We start from the raw sequence: 15,692 nt of genomic DNA, 5'->3' as shown, positions 1-15,692 counted from the left end.
ATGGTAGTAGATGCTCCATTGAGAGGAATGCAAAACAAAAATGAGTACTTGCTTTTTGACTATCTACTTAATGGACATCCTATCCTCACTGAACTCTGTGTCCCTCAGTTTCTCCACTCTGGAGGCCCCCCTCCCTCCCCATAACTTGATGGAAGAAAAACTCCCAACTTCCTGCGGAGAGAATTGTACTCTTCATCCCTTTCTTTTGTGCTCTATCTAACAAGGGAGCTCAGTCAAGTTGTCCTCAGAGCAGGATGAATGGTATAAGGACACAGGTCAGGGTCTCTGTCCCAGGATAACAACAGTGTGTTGTATGCATTTAGGAACTGACAGTCAATATGGGAAGAGAAAAAAAAAAGAATGGAGAAGGAGGGAGAAAGGAAGGGAAGAATACCAGAGATTTGGTCCCTTAAACTCATAAGAATGAGTAGATATTTTTGGCAAAAAGGAAGTAAAAGTTAATTCATTTTGCTAGGCAAAATGAAGACTATGTGAGCTGCTATCTTAAAAAAAAAAAAAAAAAAGTACAGTCTTCCTCCAGTAGGTTTTAAATAAAGGCTTAGCAGCCATGGGATTCTGAATGGCTTTGGCCTAGATAATGGCCTTGATTGAGGTCTGATGTGCAGGCATTAGCTTCTGGAGCTGTAAACCCCTTGTGTCTTCCTGCTGTTCTGCCCCGAACAGTTCCTTCACTCCCATGGCCAGCTAAAGAGGGAAATGATGGCCTTGCCTAAAGCCATGAAGACATAGTGAGTTCCCTAGCATGGGGGAGTAGAGAGGAAATAAAAAGGGGGTGGAACCTTTTTAAAACTTTTCTAACTGCAAGCAGGCCACTGAGTAGAATTGAGTTTGCTCTTAGGATTAAAACTATAGTTGTGAGCATATTCAGTGTCTGCTCCTATTACAGTGGAAGAAAGGATAAAGGGAAGGATGGTTGTTGAACCATCACTATTAAGTATAGATATATATATTAAGGGTATATATGTTTATCATTGAAGATGAAATAAGACTCCCACTTCCAGTTCACAGGCAACTCAGAAACTTTTTGTGGAAGAAATCTCGAAGAAAGGAGAAAGCAAGGCGGTCCAAGTTGTAAATAACTACCTTTGGGTCTGTGTTTTCTAGCTGGGTGAAAAAATTCCTTTAACTCAATCATTAGATACCTTTGGTTCCCCCACGGGGGGGGGGGGGGGCTCTCCATGCGGGTCTGGATTTGTATACTTGGATAACATTTTAACTAGACCCCCTTTGGCCACACCCTTCCTCACCTGCCTGCAGTGGTACCTGACACCCTGGAGGAGAAAATAAAGCTCTCTGGCTTGTTATGCAAGTAGGACCAGGGCTCAGCTGCCCCCACAGTCCTGCCTTTCCGAATCTTAACAGTCCCATGTGGTTCATAGTTCCCTGAGTTCACCCCATCCACAGCATCTCTGTGCTTTTGCTCGTGGTTTTGCTCTGTCTTGAGACTCAAGTCCCCTACCAAAACATAACGCTGCTCTGCTCCCTGCTACGTGGCAGCCCTTGCCCAACCCAGACAGGTTTCTTACATCACAATGGTCATGTCCTGTGACATGGCTCAGCGTCCCCGTTTCAAACTCACTAGACCAGAGAGGGGTCCTTTGGAGAGAAGACAGCGTCTTACCTCTACCCTGCCCCTTTGGGGTGCCATGCCTTACACCTAGTGGGTACTCAATAAATGTTTGTTGGGTGAAGAGGTAAACGCATGATCAGTCATCATCCCCTTCCTGTGCTTGACTTCCATCTGCTCTTTAAAAACCTGTTCAGCTTGAAGCCACACTGGGCGTCATTGCCTCTCTCTAGTTCTCTGGCAAGCCATAGTCTGTGCCCTATCCTCCTTGTTCACTATCTCCTTTCTTATTGTCACTCTAATAGCAAGCTAACCCGTGGTCACTCTAATGGCAAGCTACCCCGTTAAGCAATTAATAAGCAGCAGTGATTCTACAAGCAAGCACCAGCAACGAGAGAGGAAAAGATTAGGACTTCTGACTTTTTCCAGCCCAGGAAAAGTCAACATGAGAGTTTAAAAGCACAGTGACCCAAACTGAAATGTCCCATTGGTACACATGCACAGATACATAACGTCTCCTTAGTTAGCTGAAGTGGTGCACCCCAGTAGCAGGAGCAGGCTTGACAAGAAACGTTTCTACTGCCTTTGCCAGGAGCACCTCCCTGCACTTTGGTTTGGCTGTCTGTCCACTGGTGACTTCCAGCTACAGAACTTTTGTTTTCCCCCTGAGCTGGTCCTGGAGCTTGAAAGCTTGAACTCAGGACCTGCGTGCCATCTCTGAACGTCTGTGCTCAAGGCTAGTACTCTACTACTTGAGCCACAGCTTTGCTTTTGGTGGTTATTTGGAGTTAAAGAATCTCACGGGTTTTCCTGTCCAGCTGGTTTCGAACCATAACCTTCAGATCTCAGCCTCCTGCGTAGCTAGAATTACAGGCGTGAGCTATGGGATATTCTTGTACCTCCCATATTCTGTCTTCCAACTTGAACACTGGCAGCAGCGCAGAGTGGTCCTCCAGAAGAGCGAGTGGAGAAGAAGATAATGAAGTATTATATGTGAGAGTCGCTTCTAAAGGACTCTCCTGGCTACCGAAGAGGAGCTTGAGGAGGCTGGGGCCCCAGTTTCAGGGGAAGTGTGTGTGTGTGTGTGTGTGTGTGTGTGTGTGTGTGGCTCTGAGGAAATGAGCCACCTCCCCGCACCACACTAAGATGACTCACTTCTGCTGGGGGCGCCTGGACGTAACAAGGCACAACGAGTTGAGATTTGTGAACATCCCTACCACAGTGTGGAGTGAGTGACAGCAGCAGTCGCTGGCCAATCCCAATGCAGGGATCTCAGCGTGGTATTCCCCCTGGGCAGGCTGAGAAGAAGAGAAGCGGGCCCTGGCATTTGACAGCACTGAAGGGGCGGGGCAAATGACGGTGCTGGGGCAAGGGGGCAAAGCGGTGATTTCATGGTAATTATCCAACTGCTGGCAAAGCAAGATTCCTCCCCCCACCCCCCACCCCACCCCCGGACCTCAGGACTGTCTGTCTTAGTGACCGCCGCATGGCTTCTACACATGAAGTCAAGCACTGGGACTCCATGCCATACTGCTTGCCACATGGTCCCCTGAGGAAGGGCGTAGTGCTGGGCCCATGGACATATACAAGCATCTCATCATTCCTGTCAGTGCCCGTGTCTCTACACACCAAAAGGCTCATGGGACGGACCTCGTTTTCTGTTTGTGTTCTTTTTTTAAGCGGGGGGGGGGGGGGGGGGGGGGGGGTCTAGAAAATCCAAAGAGATACTGAGGCCCAAAGCACTCAGAAATTGTATTACAATCCTCCGTTCCCAAGCCTGTCTGATGCTCACCTTCCCGGGCTCCGAAGAGCAATGATCACGACAGGCGGTATTTTTTTTTTTTTTTTTAACAGAACCACATAAGACTTAAAAGGGTCCCTAGGAAACACATGAAGAGGAGAGATACCAAGGCAGCAAATGAAGCCAAAGCCTCTCAAAGTGCAAAAGCAGAATTTCAAGACCAGGCCCTTACTATGTGGGAGGGAAGATGCCAGGGAGGAAAAGCAAGAGAGGAAGAGAGGTGGGGGGGGGGGGGCGGGAGGGGGGGGGGAGGCTGCTGCCTGCCTCCATCTTCTCTCTGCAGGATCATCACAGGATGAAGAGAGCCTCTCAGCTGGAAGTTCCAAACTTTATAACGGTTCCTCTACAGTTCTCCACCCTTCATTGCCTTTAAAAGAAACAGCTTAGCAAACCATAAAGCAGATAGTCATAAGGTAATCGCTTGAACCTATTGGTACCCTGTGCCAACCAACCCTAGGCCATCCATAGGGTAAGATCAGAGATGTTTCTGATTTCCCTTGCCGCCACTGTGAGCAGGCAGGAAAGGGACAGGATGCTACTCCTCACATTCAGCCTTGCTGCCCCATCAGTGCTTTAAGCCGAGACGCAGGGAGACATGAGCCTGGGTGAAGGCCTCAATAGGCAGGTGCCACCCACCCGGCTTTCTGCTCATCTTCTAGCTGAAAGCACAAACTCAGGGAGTTGGTAGTCTATGGGGCCTTAAGAAACTGTTCCACGTGAGCCTGAGGAGGGATGGTATATCCCTAGCCCATCTGTTACTATTGATCACAAAGGAATGGCTGGACACGGATGGCTTCATCCATAATCCTAGCTACTCGGGAGTTAGTGATTGGGAGGATTACAGTTTGAGGCCAGCCCAAGCTTAAACATAATACGCGGTCTCTGTCGCTGAACATAGTGGCTGTGGAGAGCATACATAGACGGATGGTCTTCCAGACCAGCTGGGGCAAACACAGGAGACTCTATTGGAAGAAATAACAGGCAAAAAGGGACGGAGGCCTTGAAGGAATGAGGTAGAGAATTTGTGCCTATTAAATGGCAAGGTCCTTGTTCAGCCCCCAGTACCACCAAAGAAAAATAATGACAGACCGATGGTACTGACTAAAGCCCCCAATTCCGCCCCCTCCCCCCCACAACCACCACCACCATGTGACTTTTACACTTGGATTTGAAATGTAAAAGCTTGAGGAATGGAGCTCAACAAAGTCACACTTTTAACACCCATCTCTGACTCATAACGTGACAGGTGTGGGTCATTAAGCAAGTCACTAACTTGCCTAGGCCCTAAAATACACCCAGCTACAAAAAGGAATTGCATTGTTGTTTTTATGCACTTTGCAATAGGACTTCACAATAGGTTTGACAAGCCAGCAACTGTTAACAAGCTCTTCTATTTCTCTTAGGGCTAAAAAAAAAAAAATTAAGATAAATGGGGGAAAAAATATTTTAAGAGAAACCATCCAACCCCTCTCTGTTTTCTTTCTTGGTGTGTAGCTCCCAACCTTAAAAGATTTCTGGACAAGAGTCAAAGTCAGTTGCTCACACATTTTCACAAGCTGCGTGAGCCAAATAATGAGTCGCATATGTTTTCCAGTGGATCACCTGTATCCTTCTGTATAGAAAATAGAAGAAGAAAAAAGTAGTAATAACAGTACTAATAGACCTCATATTGAACCATCGTTAGAGCTATTTAAGTATTACTTAAAGTATTTTATATTAAAGGCAATTTGTACATGTATTCACTTAGTGTGTGTACACACACACACACACACACACACACACACACACACACACACACACACACACACGGGTTTCTTACTCAGTACGTCCAGGTGATTTAATCTGAATAATTCTAAACTTTTGCTGTTTAGTTTTTTTTGAGAGGTGGGAAGTTCTCTTTCTAAATACTTTTTTTATTATCTTTAAGTAGTTGAACAAAGGGGTTGCCACTTAACAAAACTGGTTATGAATTTAATTAAGAGGCCATTCTCGTTGCCTTTAGCATATCTTCTTGGTCTCTCGTCAGAAAAGACCCAGAATGTAGGTTTAAAGACCTAAAAGTTCAAGGGCGGGCAGGGAAAGGAAAAGCCTACCGCCCTAGGACGTGAGCACTCTTTATTTAGAGAAGTTGCACTGGACTTTCCTGCTCTGTTTGTTTGTCCCTTCTCAACAGGCTATAACACAGCTCTTCCTGAGGCAGGTGCCCGGAGAGAGGGCCTGCCTCCTCGCTTTGATAAAGTCATCTGATGTATCTTCTATGTCTTTCACCCTCACTTTCAACAGTGAGGAGCTTCTCGTGCAGAGGTGGGTGAGCCACTTAGTGCTAAGTCCTTCCTGATCTCAATGTTGACTGGGGTCGAATGAAGCCATTTTCTGGCCTCACGTCTTCAAAGATCCCCTGGTAGAAGTCAAGCAGGCTTCCCTCACTTTTCTTTGTAATAGAATTATCAGGAAGTGTGCTGCTTTCTCTTGAGCACTGGGCTCGGGCCTTTGGACAGCCTGGTGCAACAGAACTCCCTCTTTGGTCTAAGAAATCCTTTTTTTATCCTCTTAAGGAAACACCACACAGGGACAAGGGCTAGAAAGCTGGGCAGAAAGCAGAGCCGCCCAGAGCTGGCCCCTCAAGGGTTCCAGGCCCACCTCCTCCTCAGTCTCTTTAGACTCACTCCTCTTTGGGTCTTTTGTGGCACGAATCACCTCAGAATGCTAAATCTTGTTTTGCACTGTTTCCTCAAGTCATTTCCCCCACCCCACCCCCCCTCTTTGTTTTCAGGCTTTTAGGAAGGACCTGGCCTTTGCGAAATTACTAAGGCTACTCTTTGCTCTTCAACATTGTCCACTGTGCTCGGGCAGGGGGATGTAAGCAATGTGGGGGGATCCTTGATCCTTGGTATCTAGTGGGGCTCACCAGCCACGCCGTGCCCCATCAGGACTTGGTTAACAGCCTCCATTCCTGCCAGGAGCCCCCGTGCCCCCGCTGGGAGACACAGCCACCAGTACCTTCTGCCCAGATACTCTATGCAAGCTCTCCTCTTTGGGTTTCTTTTCCCCTTTCCATTTTGTTTCTTCCACTTTTCCTAGGTTGGATTTTCTTTTTCAGAAGGATTAAGTTCCTTTGCAGTTTTTATTGTGCAAGGTTGTTTTTTGTGGTGGTGGTTGTTTTTCGTTTTAACCTGTATTCCATATCTTTTCTCCTTTGCTTTTTCTCATTGTGCTATTGCTATCCACCAGGGACTGAAGAAAGAGCCAAAAGAATGTCAGGCCATACTCACTTTCCTCCTAAGCTCATACTTCTGTTGCTTGAGTTGGGGCCAGCGGAATACACAGGGAGTTGGACAATGTGGAAAAGAAAGAAAATTCAAGGAGAGAAAAGAAAAATTTCTACCATGCGACATTGTCCAGCCTCGTTCATAAATGGGCTAGTTAAATTAACTGTGGGTCAGTTTAAAATTGGGTCTCTTGAGAGCCTTTCAGAGGCCTGGTGAGGGGAGAGGGAAAGAAAGGATGGATGAATGGGGGAAGGCAGGACTTCCTCATCCCTCTCTTGGAGGCACATATTTTGGTTCATTGGGATTTGTCTGTCCTGTATAAGCAGGAAATTGATTCGGAACTCCAGCTTCCCTGGGACTAGGCGAGGGAATAGAGCTTGCCCAACAGTCGGCATCAACTCTGTGTTTGGCTCCCCACAGTGCAGCCTAGCTCGGATGGGCCTAAAACTCAGTATTTGCAGGTGGAGCTGATTTAATTCCTCCACTCTCACCAGGCTTCCCCCATACTGCCCCGCCCCCATCACCCATCCCCCACTTTGCCGGAGGGAGGCAGGCTCAGCTTCACACGTGGGTGGGAACTACTTTCTCTGTTTGTACAAGCACCTGGCGGAGGCCGAAAGGAATCTGAAACCAGGGCCGAAAGGAATCTGAAACCAGGGACCCGCTAAGGGCATTGCCCTTTCTCAGAAAGAGAATTTTGTTCCCAGTCATAATGCACATACGCAAACCATAGCATCTCCAGGTACCAATCCTCCACAAATCAGGAGGGAGGAAAAAATGATCATCTGGTCCCACCTAAGAAACAAGATAATTCCGGTGCAAACAAACCATTTAGCACAGGAGAGAGAAGAAAAAAAAAAGTTCATAGGTGCAAGAATTAATGGAGCCCTTTATTCTTCTACAAGTCAACATGACACCTAGAACTATGGAGAGAGATTTTACTTCAGAAGATAGTTTAAGGCTCGGATCCTGGGCCCTGTACCTGCTGCCCACCCAAGCCCCAGCCCTTCTGGCAAGGCCACCCTGGGTCTGTATGGTTGAAGCCCACACTCTGCTCTTCTCTTCAAGGGGTATAGGACCCAGACTTCCCTGTCTGCCCTGTCCCCAAGCAGTAGGGAAACTGGTCTTTCCCAGCACTATGTTTCACGTTCCTTTGCTCTTCATCACGGGATGATCTACCTTTTGAAATAAAGAGGCAAGAGTCCTCCTGCTATTGTATTTCTCTCTAAAATGAAGGTTAGGATCTGGATTCTGGACTCTGCCAGACTTAAGGCCTTAGGAGGAGGGGAAGAGCAAATGAAGAGCAATGAAATACTCTGGGTATTATCCAATCACACTCGCTGCTGAAAGAGTGACAATCCCAGTCATAATCAGTGAATCGTTGGCTTTAACCCTGGCTTAGAGTTTGTAATTTATCTCATTCTTCCCTTCACACATACATACACCAAAAAAAAAAAAAAAACACTTCATACAACAGGCTAATCCCAAATGAGGGTATGTCTACAGTATTTCCAGGACATGCAAAAGAACCTTAAAATTTATTACCCAGCATGGTGCCTGGAGTTTACTGTTCCCTCATGGATGCCTCCTCTTACAGGGAGCTGGTGTTGACCACTATGGAATACACAGAGCTTCAGTTTCTCTTAATTCTTCTCAGACTTGCCATCATTCTTTGTGCTTCCGAATCCAGTCACTGTGTTATTGCCCGCCTTTCCACTCCCCAGGGCACACAGCCAAAGGTACGATCCTAAAGGGCTCTGAGCATGGCTTAATTGTCCCCTGTCACTCTTCCAAGGCCTCATACACATTGGGGCTCTCTAAATGTTTGTTCAATAACTAGATAGACTGTACAACTTTAATCAATTACCATTGCCATTGGTTAATTGTCTCCTTTTCCTCCTCTGAGCACAAATCCAGTGGAGAAATTATTTGCAGTTTACATTCACTCCTTGAAATAATGGAGTGGCTCGTTTTCTTCTTCCTATAGACTCGAAGCAACTGTCGAACAGGATAGATTCTTTAAGGCATGGATGAACATTTGATATAAAATATTGAAATGGACATCCATGAATGATGCTAGTATCTACATTTGCCAGTGATGCAATTGATTCCAGAATGTTAAAAGTTCTCCCAGATTCTCTGTGACAAAAAAAAAGTCATGTCTCACTGAGATCCTGCTGTTTGCCTTGGGCATTCACAAGTGATTTAACGGGGATATTAATGTAGGCAGTTCATAGATACGCAATTAGAGTATTGTATTCAAATGTTATCACATTCTAGATAAGGAAAAGTGCATGTGTAGATTGGTCTCCAATAAATTATGATCTTTACACTTTAATAAACACAGCTTCCAAATAGGTTGTGTGAGAAATTTTTTTTTTTTTTTTTTTTTTTTTTTTTTTTTTTTTGCTTTAGGCTCTTTCAATGTCTTTCAAATTTCTCACCAAATTTGTATAACGTTTTTACATAAAGACAGTGAGTGGGTGCTGAACCTGTGTGCCATTTCAGATTCTTATAGTCAGATGGGAATCATTCCCAAAAGAGTTGTGCCATTCTGGTTCCATTAGTTGATATGAGTTCATAGAAATGACCAGGTTAAAAAAAAAATTGCCGCTGTGATCAGTAATCTGACTCCAGAAGTCATCCCAGATACTCTCTGTTGGCCTGGAGTACTGACCTTTGACCTGCAGTCTTCTCCCATACTGCATTCTTCTGAACTTCCCGCTGGTCAGTCCATATTCCAGGACCTCTTCTGCTCTGATTCTCTGCAGAATTCCTTCACACCATGTGTTTTGGTCTGCTATTGATGCTGCACACACCTGCTAAACTCCTATCATGTGCCAGGCACAAGAAACCAATGAGAAAGAGGAGACAGACAGACAGACAGACAGACAGACAGCGAATCCCTTCAGGAGCTTCCAATATGAGAAAGACGTACAATTATGAAAATTGAGTGTCTGTTGTTACTAGGGAATCACTGGACCACCATCTAGTCCCAGAGCACCAGAGAGGCTTCTAGAAGTCTCCTTCTTATGGCACAATGGCCAAGAGATAGAGCATGTGAATCCCCTCTCGTGAGCCTCAGGACTAACTGGAGACACGCTGAAGGGCTACAGTCCCCACAGAGGCAGGGACAGAGAAATAGAACTGTATGGCCATTGCAATACCATGCTCACGAGGGTCAGCCGGAAGCCTCATCCACTGAAATATTGTGTCTATGTACTGTGAGTCCTCCAAGAACAGAAGCTGTCTTCTATCATTTTGGAAAATCATTTTTAGGTTCAACAAAAGCTAACCGATTACCTTACTTATGTCCTCTAGATTTTAATATTACTCATTTCTGAATACTCTACCCTTGAACGTAAATGAGTACTGAAGAGGCAATATCTTGGTACTGCTTTGAAAACAGTGGGCCCTCTGGGGGGAAAAAAATTCAGGGGTTTATATGAGTTGCAAAGCCATATTTTGAGATCTGGGAATGTACTTTTGAAGTGGGAGTATAATCTCAAAATGGATTCTAAGAATGCATTTGGATTAATGGAGCAGGAATTCTGTTATTGATGGATGATGCCTGCCTCGGGCAAAGGGGTTAGGCAGTGGCGGCACACTGGCTGGTGTTCAAGAGTCCTTCAATGCGCAATCTCCCATTTCCAAGAGGCATAGCTCCAATTCTCTCTGTAGTCAGAGGGCTGATTTTTAGCTAAACATTCCAGTATCTGCACATCTGGAAGCTAGCTGTCCTTCAGGGTCACTATCTTCTGAGTCTAGTTACTGCACCAACTGTTGCTGTGATTTAAATTTTGGAGCTCTTTGTAAATCAAAGCTACAAATCTAACTCATTACCTGATAGACAAACTTGGTTTTACCAAATACTACTTGGGAGTTGGTTAAATTAGTTGGCTCCAGATGTCCTCTGATAAATGAGAAAAATCCAATCTGCCTTGAAGGATGTACATTGGTTGACAGCAAAGGTATCTTGTCCAGTGCTGAAGACAAAAGTGAAAAGCACAGTCTCTACTCGGAAGAGCTTATAATCGACATGACACAAACAGACCAAGAGACTAGCAGTTAAAAACCCAGAATATCAAACCCTCTGCTGGAGGGAGAACCAAGCTACATGGAAGACAGCTGACTGGGAGGGCTAAGAGGATTTAGGAAGGACTTTCTCCAGCAGGTACCTCTTCTACTGGGTCCTAAAGGACTTGAACAAGTTAGGTCATCATGGAATGGGGATCAGGGCACCTAGACGAAGAGGACTTCTAAAAGGGACAGCAGGAACCAAAGACCTGGAGAGAGAGCAGAAAAGAAATAAAGGACCATTTGAGTATCTTACAGGTTAATCCAGGGTTGGCAGTGTAATGAGCTAGAAGTTCACAGAGGGACTGACAGACCATTGCCCTTGGGTTTTCTGTGGAAGGCCAAAGAGAAACACTGACCTATTTGCAGATCTAGAAAACTCTCTTAGAGTTCACTGTATCAGGCCCAAGAAAACAATAAAAATGAGTCCGCCCTGTCCTTGACCACCGGTGACCATCTCATTGGGTTAGCCTGGGCCAACGTCTTGGCTTTGACTTACCCGGAGGCCACATGGCCTCGCTCCATCCTACAGCCAAGATGTACCTTTGATGTCATGGTAGTCCTTCCTTACAGTAGGAGGGGAGAAAGAATGAGGACAGATCTGGAAGAAGCAAGTCCCCTTTACTGGAAAGGTGAGAAAGGTGCTCAAAGCACAATACATTCCCACTAATGTTGCAAGCCAGTTAAGTGACTCGGGTTTGAAGGTGATTTGCTTTCCCATGAGGTGGAGTTTCTCTAAGCTTTAAAGTCCTCAACCACCAAATGAACATGAACTCACGGACTCTTGGAGTGCTAACTGGGATGTGGCGCAAACCGTCTAACATAGTACCTAGTACATAATAGGTACTCAAAAATAGAGAAACCACCGTTTATCTTGACCCGTTATCACTAAGGCTGTGGGTGGAGGACATATATAGCGAGAGCAAATCCGATACAGCTTGAAATGTCAGCCTCCACCAAGAAGTGATTTACGTCAGACTGGAGTATTGTCATGTTCACTTGGTTTTTGACCTAGGAAATGTGACTTGTTTGTTGTGAAACCCAGTGCCCAGCAACATGCAATCAGGATCAGGTAAAACAGGAACATGAAGGTAAATGTTCAGCAACAATACTGGTTTGTTGGACATTGTTTTTGTTGGAGATGGTGGTTGGGGGCGGGGGAGGGGGGAGAAGGGAGGGAGGCTGTTGGAGCTCCTCCTCTTGCCAGACAATGGCTGGCACCCAGATCTGCACCAACAGATACAAGGATGAAAGTACTAACTAGAGAAAGAGCCTCTCAAGATAGAAGGCCTGTCTTGAGAATAGCTCCCAACCCAGCCAACCGTGAATCCCACATAGCCCAGAAAATAAAAATAAAAAATAAAAACAGAAGAGACACGAGACTGGATCTTCCAGATAGTCTTTGTTGTCATTTTCTCCATCATTGAAAAAAAAATGACATCATCAAATAAAGACAATAGCAGCACAGCTTCTTGAAATGTTACAAGCAAAGTTGCTTTCATACCTTTTCTAAGAACATTATGAAATCCCGGCCGCATGTATTATTATCTGTAAAATGCCTTTAAAAAAAAAAAAAAGCACCATGAAATCCTACAGAAAGGAAAAAACAAAAACAAAAAGAGGTCAACCAATCTCCACACATGAGTTTAGCATTGTTGTCACTGAGTCCCTGGCCTGAGAGTCTGGGATGAGAAGGGGCAGAAGGCCGGCACGCGGAGGGGTCGGCTTCACTTGTAGGCCCCCACCCTGGGAGACCCACTGCAGTGCAAGCCTGCAGGCAGACAGGGAAGGCCTCCTCCTCTTGAGCCTTGTTTTAATGGGCCAGCCACTCTCTGACAATTTTTTTTATTCACTTAAGAACCAAGAACACGAAGGAGATGTCAGCTCTTAGGCACCTGTGAACAGGATCATTTCTGGTAAATCATAGATGCCTCTCGTTTGTCCTCAGGACCACTGCGCAGTCATGTGACCTGCATGAGCTCCCAAGGAGGACTTAGATGCAGTGTGGATGGGCCGGTAATGTCTCACTCAGCCATTACCCAGGGCAGAGCCATGTAACTTAACTAGCATGCCATTCCAAAGTTTCCATCTGCAGAATTAACTTCATCCAAAATACCCAATGAGAGTGACCTTTGTGGCAGAGTTAAACTTTTCTTCTTTAGCTACTAGTTAGATCTTACCACCAGAAACTTCCTCTGCTCATTCAGCACACAATTACATGACAACAATGAGAAAGAATACCCCCCCCCCCCACACACACACATACACATTGAAACACCAGCAGATGCAGAAGACAGTGTGCAATCCAGGTTTTTGTGCATGAGTTTTTTGGGTTTTTTTTAAGGGAGTTTCTACAGGCATGTTTGTTTTCATATGTCCTTCTGGTGGTTGACAGATCAAGGTCAGATGGAATGGACTGCCTCATATTCTTACACAATCCAGTGAGCCCCAACCTGTTACCCTGGTGACCTTCTCATTCATTCCCAACACCAAGCATACAAATAGCTATTCAGCCCTAACCTAGCTAGCTAGGAAATGATATCATCTCAGAGGAAGGCAAGAGGGTGGCTTGCTAATGTTTAGCACAACTAAGACTTTCAACATCCAATGGTCCCCCATAGAGCTCAAAGCAGCTACTTCCTGTGTATATGAAAGTAGAGAGAGAGAGAGAGAGAGATGAAAGTACTCAAATACATGAAGTTATCAAAAGGAACTTTTAGTACAACTGGCTGCTAATAGCAACGGCTTAAAATTCTTTAACTAGCTTTAACACCATGCAAAAAATGCCCGCATAGCCTGAGCCCCCACCCCGGGTGACAGTGTGCTAAATTTCTACAAGGAAGGATAGAGCCTCCCCAGGGCGGTGATCCTATTTTGGATAGCAGTCTCCCAAATACATCTGGTCTCCATTCATCATCCAGAAAACAAACCCCTAAAGGCAAAAAAAGATCTTCCCCCGAAACCGAAGAAGAGCGGGACCAGTCACTGGTATTCACAAATCCAACTTAGAACTTGCTGGTTAAGTTGGATTAACTCACGGACGGGGGATGGTTTTTGCCAAAGAACTCTAAAACCCAAAGAGTGCTGAGGTTCAGGGTGTGTCCTGCGCACACTGGTGGAGCCCAGACAGTAGTACCAGGCGGCTGAATGGAAGGCCAGAGACACCAACCACCACTGCCACAACTACCATCACAGTAATAGAGCCCTAACCCCAGACTAGCACTGATTACTGAGCCGTGAAGCGATGAGCTGTGCAAATGCATGTCTAGAACATGTGGCTGCTTGGCCTTTGTACATGTGTTCCACATACTAGTGGCCCCGTTCTTCACAAGGTTAACATTCAAGTAACTTCAGGACAACTGACTCCTCGGGCCTTAGCTTATGCACACAAAAAGGAGCCCAACCTCTCATCTTCCCTCAGCTCCTCCTCTGGAGAGTGGTGTTTGTGAAACATGTGGCCCACCTATTGACTGGCTCCATGTCCCCGAGGGTCTTCTTTGACCCTTATTTGACAATGCTTTTGTCTATATTGTTGTCAGGGAGCGGGTGATAGCAGCAATTTCCCTTCTCCCAAATCAAACCTAAGTTTGATTCTCTGTTTTACCGTGGTTCAACTCTGGGGAAAGGTTTACCTGCGCACCGATACAGGCACCTGCTCCATTGGGTGGATGAGGCCACTTTGAGCTCTGAACTGTTTCCTTCCTGTGATGCGCAGAGTTTCTGCAAGTTACGCAAGTAAAGTGCAAAAGAGTGCTATCAAAGGGCAATTTTAGCCATACAGAAACGAAAACAGTGCACAGTAGGTACCTTCCAGGGAAATCTCTTGAGACCATGTTCACACAAAGATCTCGTGGCCTTTTGGGGGTAAAAACATCACTTCATTCCTGTAAACTGTGTCCATGAAGCTTAAGAGACATGTACATATCACACACACACACACACACACACACACGGATACATGACACAGCCACCAGCAAGGTTGAAAACAGACCTTGATCATACTTGGAATACTCACCCTATCACATCCCTGCTGTGTGCTATTCAACAAGTTACTTTTGCTCCCTCAACCTTTGTCTCTAGAGTGAGTTTGTAAATACTTCCCACATAGCATGGTGAGGTTTCAGCATGTGCCGTCCATAAAGTGCCCGATCGCGTGCTGGACACACAGAAGGCACTGGATACATGACAGGAAACCTCTTTGCCAGATCTGGCGGCCGGGCCTCCAATTTTAACATAGTACTATAAAGCGATAACAAGGTATGGCGAGGTATATGCTGCTATAAAGTGATGAGCTCCACGGACAGTTTAATCAGGACACTTGAGCTTGTGGGAATAAGAGAAGAGGGGTTCCCAGTTAGCTATCCCTCCAAAGGCATTGGGTGAGACTGGAGCAGTTCCCACAGGAGACAGCCAGCAGCCACCCCTGCATAAATATCACCTGCCAGGGTCTACTGCAGACTCTGCAGACACTCAGGGGGCAGCTCTAGCCCCACGGAGACAGAGTTCACCCAAACCTTTATGGGACAAGATGGGCCTCATCACAGGGCTTCTCATTTGGCCCCTTCTCAGAAGCCATGCGAGAAGTATTGGAGGCGATAGGCCGGGGGAGTGAGTTGTGCATTTTTTGGAAAAACAAAGGGAGCCAGGGAATAGGTCTTCCAAAGTGCCAGTGGTCCAGGATAGAGTGGACGTCATTTCCCCCCCTGGACATCAGAAAGCACAAAGGTGGTTTCTGGAAGTCTCCGCATGTGCCGTGACGTTTTAGTAAATCTACTCTGTGAGTGGATTATATGACATCTCCAACATGGCTTACTGAGCCTCGAAGACCCATAACCAACAACTTCCTGGTCCTGCCAGCGCACGCGCTGAAGTGGCTCACCTGGCTTGCTAGCTTTGAACCGGCAGCCGGCCACTTAGGATCAAAATCCAGGCACACACAGGCACCGACGGCCTGGTA

Source organism: Dipodomys spectabilis, unplaced genomic scaffold (genome assembly GCF_019054845.1).
Source record: "Dipodomys spectabilis isolate Male_0828 unplaced genomic scaffold, ASM1905484v1 ptg000157l, whole genome shotgun sequence".
Lineage (NCBI taxonomy): Eukaryota > Metazoa > Chordata > Mammalia > Rodentia > Heteromyidae > Dipodomys > Dipodomys spectabilis.
Note: the sequence above shows the minus strand (reverse complement) of the source record.